We start from the raw sequence: 8,961 nt of genomic DNA, 5'->3' as shown, positions 1-8,961 counted from the left end.
ATAGAAACAGTTTAAGACTGTCTGAATGAGAAGTCTCTGGTCAAACTTGTTTTTTGACCTCGTCTGTAAGCACACTGAAAGACTGAACTACCTTTGTCCCACTTCACCATCATTTCGTCATAACGACTAAAAAACAGGTGAGAAGCCATATGACCGATAACAAGCCCAGAGAGAGGTGTCAATCAACAGCCAGCCTTCTGTACTACATGAATGGCAGAAGTTACACTTCAATCAAACTCTGTTTCTTATGGGGTGAAAAACATCTGGATCTAAAAGCTCAACAAAACAAAATGTATGGGAATATATCGGCAAATAAAATGCAATTTATTATACCGAGGGGGGGACTAGTGCTTATATTTTTCAACATACTGCAATATATGCATGGACCACCTATACAGCAATGAAGACAACAACAACAAAAAACGCATTACATTTTTACATAATAGCTTTATTTCATGAGTTAATGCTTGGGTTTACATAAATCTGAATATATATAATCATAAACTTTTATCTGAATTTATTGTTTGCATAGTTAGGCATTTTATATATGAAAATATGTATGGTGGTATATACTTAAAATGTTATATTAAGATTTTAGGGTTTTTTGACAATTTGATGTCTTGGTAAAGCCATCAAAATATTTTCCTCATAATTGTGCGCAATTGTATATAATGCACATATATAATATATGCGTACTGTATTTTATCACATTTATGTATATATTATGAAGTGTATTGTTGAATATAAAATTACATGCATTACGATATATACGTAACTAAATTGTCATATATTTTTAAATTAAAAAGTGACAATTCCTTAAGCAATATATTATTCTGTAGATTTTCTGTATGTTTTGTATATTTTGCAGAAAATGATTTTCTGCCTCAATATTTTGTCTTGTTTTGCAGTAAAAATATCTAAACATCCTTAAATCAAGATACATTTACTTGAGATGCAAAGTGACTTCTGAGCGATCTGTCAAAATGAAGTGAAATGATGCTTAAAACAAGAACAAACATCTGCTATAGGGTCAGAAAAAAGGGGAAAGCTAGATTTTTCTGACCTTTTTTTAATTATTGTAAGCAAAAACCCACATAATTTTAATAATTTTTCAGCAAGCAAGACTTAATATCTTATGCCATTATGCATCTCATTAAATATCTCTTGATTTAAAAAATGTTTGTACTGGAAAACAAGACAAAAGTTTGAAAAAAAGTCATTTTTTTGCAGTGCAGATGAACATACGAGGATCATCTGAATGCAAAGATGTGGCAGGTTCTCCTCAGATCTATTCCAGCTCATCGGAGGATGAATCAGATCCCATCTGGAGGAACTGATGGAGTATTGGCTCCTGGATGTGGTCGGGGTCGGGGCGGCACCACAGTATCTGCTGAGTGCTGATGTCAGGAGGCCAATCTGTGATTAAAGACGAAAGCCAGCTCAGAAATAGCCCAAGCTCTACGCACCCAGCTATAAAGACATGTGAGCTAGATTAGATCAGGATAGGTAAACCGCACGATACCGTATCAGCTGAACTTCACGTCTTAATGTTGTGTTAATGAGGCAGATAATCGATGGCCTCTTGTCTTCAGATGTGTTTGCTCACTGTTAATGATCAGCTGGACTTGTTTAGGATAAACTACAAGTGTACAGCATCATGTTATATCATTCTTGTATTCTCTGCATCACTGATGCAGTCATATTCATTTGCATTACATTTGAATTTCACTTCATTTTAATAATAAGTATATTATACAAAACAATGCAACAAAATGCACAATACAATATGTACAATATGTTCACGATCCGCAGTCCTTTGTATTGCATCTTACAAATTTCACTGACATTCTATTATGTATTGAAATCAATATTTTACTCTGATAATGTGACATAAATCTGTTAAACCCTTGAAACCTCTTGAGCAGTTGCACGGATTGATTAAATCCAGACACTCAGCTGAAGAGTCGGATTAATCATTCATGCTCTTGTGCATAAATACACATTGTCACCATTGTATATTAGACTTGGTACATGAGTGAAATTATATTTTGGGGTCCTTTACCATGGTATTCTTTGAAATACAGTGTAAGTACAATGGTATTTTGTTGTGTAGGCTATATATGGTAATCAGTACCATATATTTTGTTTTATACCTGAATACATCTATATAAAATATATGAGATTTAAGACTACTTAAACACTTTTTTGCTTTAAACTTGTTTCACATACGCGCTCCGTCTCTTTAAAACCAAGCCTTGCACGACGCGCCGCGAACCACGTGGTCCCTTAGTGCCGCGCTGTGATTTTCTATTGGCTCAAACCTCCCCCTCCCGCTCCGCCTCAGCCTCGCCCTGATTGGTTCGCATGTGGGCGTGCTCGCGGCATTCAGGCGTCCTGTTGTTTGAGGCGCTAACCCACCGTAGCTCTCCATTGGCTGTTGGACGTCTAGTACGCGGCGGATTCTGCCTCGCCATTGGTCAACTCTAGGGACACGCTCTATCGTGATTGGCTGGCGTATAGGTCATCGCCAGTGAATGCGGAAGTAGTGCACTCTACTGAGTCACCGTTGTGTCAGCTGATTCTTTCACAGTGAGTGTCTTGATCACATTTCATTTTCTGTTTATATAACTTGATTATTTTTTAATGTGTTTGCGGTTACCTTAGTCGGATTGTTGTATAAACTAAATACGCATGATTTAGCGTGGTTTCTGCCGACCATGTGTTTGTATTGACCAGCTGGGATGTTCTACAGGCTGTAAAATCCTCCACCCATACTAAACACACAGACACACACAGACACACACAGACACACACACACACACAGACAGACAGACAGACACACACACACACAGACAGACAGACAGACACACACAGACAGACACACACAGACAGACACAGACAGACACACACACACACACACACACACACACACAGACACACACACACACACACACACACACACACACACACACAGACACACACAGACACAGACACACACAGACACACACACACACAGACACAGACAGACAGAGGGAGATCAAAGACCACCGTCTGGGTGAACTGCTGGAAAGTCACATTTGGAGAGTATGTTGATGAACTGTATTTAAATATTGAGTATTTCAGTATACACACTCATGCAGTATTTCAGTATACACACTTTTTAAATGAATTCACAGGCGTTGTGTAATAAGGTGCCTTGATCTTCCTGAATGTTGTATGTGGCTTTGTAAGGTGGGTTAGGTTAGTTTTGTTTTCAATATTCCTCACACATCTGAATTGCTGGTGTTATGTAAGATGCCTATAAGACTTTTCTATAGTAAAGAAAAAAGAAACAACATATGCCATGCATGCATAGTAAAAATCTTGGTATTACATAGCATTATTTACAATTACATTATTACATTACACTCATAACACTTCTTGCAAGGAATTTTATTGTTAATTATTATTGTTATTATTAATATTATATATATATATATATATATATATATATATATATATATATATATATATATATATATATATATGGTTTGTTATTTGTTAAAATAGTTTTTTGTTTTGTTTTTTTGTAAAAAAGGGAAAAATAATGTTCTAGAAATGCATGCATGGTAAATATTGCCATTTTTTTGTTTCATTTTAAATAAAGGTCTGACTTCAAGCTTTGGTATATCTGTATATCTGAGTGAATTTGTGTTGAATTAATTTATTTTTCTAGCAGATGTCATACTACAGTGCTTGCTTGACATCTGTTGATCACAACAGTCTCATGTGTGACATTTAAGCACTTTTTTTTTTTTTTGTAAACTGCTCCGGTTAAGGGCGTCTGCTGAATGCTTTCAGTGTAAATCCTTGTGTTTGCTGTGCCTTACTGGTGGATTTATTTGTCCTTCTTCAGTTACATATGAAACAGACAGCTTGTGCCCTGCAGCTAATCGAACGTAGTTTGCAAAAGCGTTTCATATCTCTAATGGAGAATAATTGCTCCGGTTCTATTTGATTATAATCGGCGAGGTCTACCAGTGAGCACCAGTGATTGGCTCCTGTTCAAACCCACCGGATCCCGTTCTCATTCCTCAGCCTGGGAAGCTCAGCGATCCGTCCCGGTGCTTTAGGTGAAATGTCTAATTGATGGCTCATGCTCATGTTACAGGTCAGACTGCTCTTTAAATAGCCTCATGACTACCCCTGCACCGCTCTGAATCTAGGTCTCTGTAGCCGTGACAGTATGTTTATGATCTCTTTAATAATAGTTTTAAATTTAGCATTATCTCCTGTTAGAAAGCTTGATGTTCTAGCTATGAGTGCCATGGCTTACCTTGTGACTAAGTGGAAGGGAAACAGTCAATCTTAAGCTGGTTACAAAGTTTTAAAGATGTCTTTTTGGTGATAAAGTGTGTTAATTGACCGTCAGTTTCATTTAAAAAGTGAATAAAGTGAGTGCCGTCAGAATGAGAGTCCAAACAGCTGATAAAAACATCACAATAATCCACACCACTCCAGTCCATCAGTTAACATCTATTATTTTGTCTTCTCATTAGGACATTTTTAACCTCAAACTGTTGCTTCCAGTTATTATGGTTCATAATCCATAATAATGCTTGCTCCAATCTCCTGTTCTTCTCACATCTAAATCCACCCATATTAACTGTTTTAGCTAAGTGGTGCTTGATCTGTGCCGATTTCTCTCCTGATTCAGACGATGTTTTCGCTGGAGGAAGCATTATTAAGGATTATGGACTCATATTTTAGCAGGAAGCAAAGGTTTGAAGTTAAAACGTCTTTATGATGGATTTATTTCTTACAAATACGCAGTTTTTGTCTTCTCCAGATGTTAACTGATGGACTGGAGTGGTGTGGATTATTGTGATGTTTTTATCAGCTGTTTGCACTCTCATTCTGACGGCACCCATTCACTGCAGAGCATCCACTGGTGAGCAAGTGATGTGATGCTACATTTCTCCAAATCTGATGAAGAAACAAACTCATCTACATCTCAGATGGCCTGAGAGTGAGGACATTTTCAGCGAAATTTCATTTTAGGGTAAACTATTCCTTTAAGAGTAACGGCACATTTTGTACACAAACATGAGCACGTCTCAGAGGCTTGAGTTAGTTTGTTTTATTGCTTCTTCATACTTTTACCTCTCCGCTCCTGCACTTTGACATGTTGTGTTTGTGTATAACTGCTTCTTCATATCTCTGGAATGATAAGTAGAGCGAACTAGATGATGATTGATGAAACTCTTTCAGATTTGTGCATATTGAACTTTGACATGTAAAATAAGGGATTACTACGCTAGAGCGAGATCAAATGTTTGTTTATATAGTAGATGAGCTTGTTTATATTTTCTATTGAGTTTTAGGTGAACCTCAAAGCAAATTTCAGGCGAATATAGAAGTGAAACTTTCTTTTTTTGGTGTAGAGAAGTGATACTGATGCGACAAGCCGAGGAATTTAAATCCAATTCTGCCTAGAAACACAAAAAACAACAGCTTTTAAAGGGAAATTTGTAGCTATTTAAACTTTTTTTTTTTTTTTTTTTTTTTTTTTGTCACATGGCTGGCAGTGCGTTGCTTTGGTGTTCTGGATGGTTGTCAACCAACCAAGTCGTTATTGCCTTAATTGTTCAAAAATCTCAAACTAAAATTCATTTTTACTTTTCTTTACTATTTTTACTTTCACTTTGTCTGATAAAAGAAAAAACATGAATTCTGATTTTTAAATGACAGCCAACTTTTCCAGGTGGTTTGTAATCTGGTTAAATCAGACCCAGCCACAGATAAATTTGAACAGTCTGTCTAAAAATCAGATCTTGTGAACAAATCCTAGTATATTCTGATGTCTACGTGCCATGCATTCACATTTCATTCAAAAAATCCAAAGTTCAGTTGGTAGTGCCTCTCTCCTAAACAAATAGAAAAGATTCGATTTCTCATTAATATCATAGTTTTTAATGTATTTATATTGGCCCTGCTGTGGTTTTTAATTCCCTCTCACCAATCTCCGTTCATAAGATCAGCACAGATGCGGTTTTCATCTGAAGGGAAATAAATGAGATCAGATTGTCATCTACGCTAAACGCAGGCTCACCAAATCCAATTGTCCCAGACAGACGATTTCAGTGTATTGAATTTGCTCTGTTGATGACGACAGTGTTTGTATCTGTGTTTTGAGTTGAGATTGAGCTTGACGAGTGTCTAGAGGTCAGCGAGGTCATGGGTGGGTCGACCTGAGTTCGAGTTCGCCGTCCCCTTCGCTTTGACCTGGAAACAGATTCTAGATTGTGTCTAGTGTTTTCCTCATGAAGGATTTTGATGTCGGTTTTGTGATGTTTGGAGCGTGTGCAGTGTTGTGTGGAAGTTGGTTGTAGTTTTCTCCACTTCGCGGGCCTGGCCACTGGATAAATGTATCGGCAGGAATAAAACTGCTTTGTTTTGTTGCCAAATGTTCTCAGTGATTGAACTAAAGCTCAGACCGTTCAAGCACAGTAGAGCAGTAGCAAGTTCTTCAACAAAAGTATGTTGAGGACACACACAACCAGTTTCATAATCTGATGTTGTACTCTTAAAAATAAATGTTCCAAAAGGGTGTTTAGGCAGCAATGCCATAGAAGAATCAGTTTTGCTTCCCCAAAGAACCTTTCAGTGAGCAACCATTTTTTTTTCTTGGTGTGAAGGACATTTTAATAATCTAAAGACCCTTTTTCCACTGTAAAGAGCCTTTTTTGGAATGAAAAGGTTCCATTGATGTTAAAAGTTCTATGTGGAACCATTAATGCCAATGAAGAACCTTTATTTTTAAGAGTGTAGCAATAGTACAGTAAAAAATGAAATGAATTCTGGAAACAACATGTTGTTTTTATAACATAGGTCCCCAAGGTTTTTTACAACAAAGTGTCAAAAATCAAACCTAATTGAGTGTATATTTAGTTGCATTGGAAATAAGTCACAGCAACTTTGGCCGAATCTTTGTAGTGTCGCATTTCATATTTTTCTTACACAATATAAAGGGCTTTCTATGCATTTAAATGTAATAGCAGCCTTAGAGTTTTGCGGATTCATATGTTGGGGTATTAAGTCACATTTCTATCTATCAATCTATCATTTGAGTTGTTGAGTGATTTCTGAAATGCATGTAGAATAGCTCCGTGTGTGCTGTGTGAAGTCGGATAAGGACTGGCGTGTTTGGACCTGTGTGGGTGCGGATGTGGGAATGCGGATCTCTTCATTTACACAAGGCTTTGCTGTTCTGGAGGTGTGTGGCAACTCCTCAGGTTCAGATGCACAGTTACTCCTGATGCGAGGTTCAGATTTACAAAAAGAATCAGTCTTAAAACATATTGCTCTTGTGTTAGCGGTCTTGTTGAAAAGCCTGTGAAATATTGGCACCAAATAAAGTTTCCCAAGTGCTGCAGAAAGTAGTTGTGAGGAATTTTGTGGGGAATGGAAAGTTCATGGAGGCTAAACATAGAAAACACACTTTCACTTTCTTTTCACTTCCTCCATCACCTCACAGGTGAGACTCTCACGGAAGTCCCGTCGTAAAGCATTTGCCTGATGACTGCAGCGTATGTTACTGCCATAAAAGGCGTTTTGTGCCGTGTTTGGAGGCTTGGAAACTATGGGGAAGTTTGTGTGTAACATGGTTAGATAACAAGTGCAATAAACGCTGATATAGAATATTTATGTTCATATTATCATTGATTCATAAATATAAGTGCTAAATATTTAGCTTTGTCGGCTTTCTGCATGTTAGTCTTTAATGTATAAACAGCTATCCTGGAACAAATGGAAAGATCAGGAAAAATGTGCTTCCTAGATTGAAATAGCAGCCGTTTTTGGCTTGTAATCCAAAGAGAAAAGGGCTTTTCAAATTAAAGTATTCATTTGTTTTTTAGTTGCAAATTTTTTCTTTGGTTCCCATAAAGTGCACAATTAATAATTAATTACATTAAATTAATGTTAAATTAATACATTTAACGGATCATATACTCTGTTCAACTGGTTTCTTGACTCCAATATAACTGTGTAATCGTTATGAAGGTGTAATTTTTTCAATATACAGTATAATAAAGTATAAATTGTATACAATTTTTTTGAAGTTGTAAATAAAATAATGATTAATGGAGTATGTATTACAAGAAAATGGTATTTCGGTTTTTCTATAGTATTATGGGCATAATAATGAACAAAATCATAGGCACAGTCCAGCACCACATCAGAAGCTTAAAGTCATTTACTCATTCATTTAATTTCATAAAAAAACAGCAATTGGGCAAAAAGTTATGAGTGTGTGTACATATATTTTTTTGTCTAGTTGTAATAATTTTATTAATTTGCCCAGTTGTAATAGTAATTGATTATTATTAGTCACATTATTATTATTATTATTATTTATTTTTATCATCAATTTAAATGAATGAGTAAATGACCTTTATAAATAATAAATGGCTTCGGCTTCCGCTTGCAGTTTTCTCCAGGTCATTCCAGTGCAGTGGAAACTCTATTGTGATAGTGAAATGTATCGCGGGTGGGGGCGTTACATGCAAACAAAACGCAGCGAGCGCTTCTTTGCTATGTGCTCTGCTGATATAGATGCTCGTATACACTGCTATGTGGACGCGCATGCGTTGAACGTTTGTTTAGAAGACAGCGATGGAAACGTGCGCGCTATGCCTGTGCTGAGACACGCAAAAGAGCAGCGCGGTCACGTACAACATGCCCAGAGGCTCCGCCCACTTCGCGCGCTTTGTGTGTGAGTGTGGATAGGCGTGATCGTAGCGTGAAGCCACGCACACAGACAGACAGACAGACGCGCTCAGGTAAGAGCTGAACTTCTTTAGTCGTGTTTCCTCTGAGAATGAGCGTTTCGTTCACTGACACGCTGTTGCGCGCGAATGGAATGTTGCGCTCGTTACATTTGTAGCGCTCTCGGAAGTTTAGAACTTTCAGCAAGTGTTA

The 8,961-nt window shown here is 37.0% G+C and overlaps 1 protein-coding gene across 2 annotated transcripts in view; it reads left to right on the top strand.

Moving 5' to 3' along the window:
- The first annotated feature begins 2,529 nt into the window (after positions 1-2,529).
- Positions 2,530-8,961, top strand: part of LOC306871756 (phosphatidylinositol-3,5-bisphosphate 3-phosphatase MTMR4-like) — a 72,644-nt gene continuing 66,212 nt past the window's right edge. The window contains exon 1 of one of the 2 annotated variants that reach the window (XM_079419893.1): positions 2,530-2,589. The gene's annotated coding sequence lies outside the window, so the exon portion shown is untranslated. Of the gene's footprint in view, positions 2,590-8,777; positions 8,823-8,961 lie in introns of those variants that run through there. The other variant, XM_079419894.1, reaches the window with a different exon arrangement.

This window comes from Barbus barbus (assembly GCF_936440315.1).
Source record: "Barbus barbus genome assembly, chromosome: 6".
Lineage (NCBI taxonomy): Eukaryota > Metazoa > Chordata > Actinopteri > Cypriniformes > Cyprinidae > Barbus > Barbus barbus.
The sequence above is the reverse complement of the archived record's forward strand: the minus strand, read 5'-3'. Positions and strand labels throughout refer to the sequence as shown.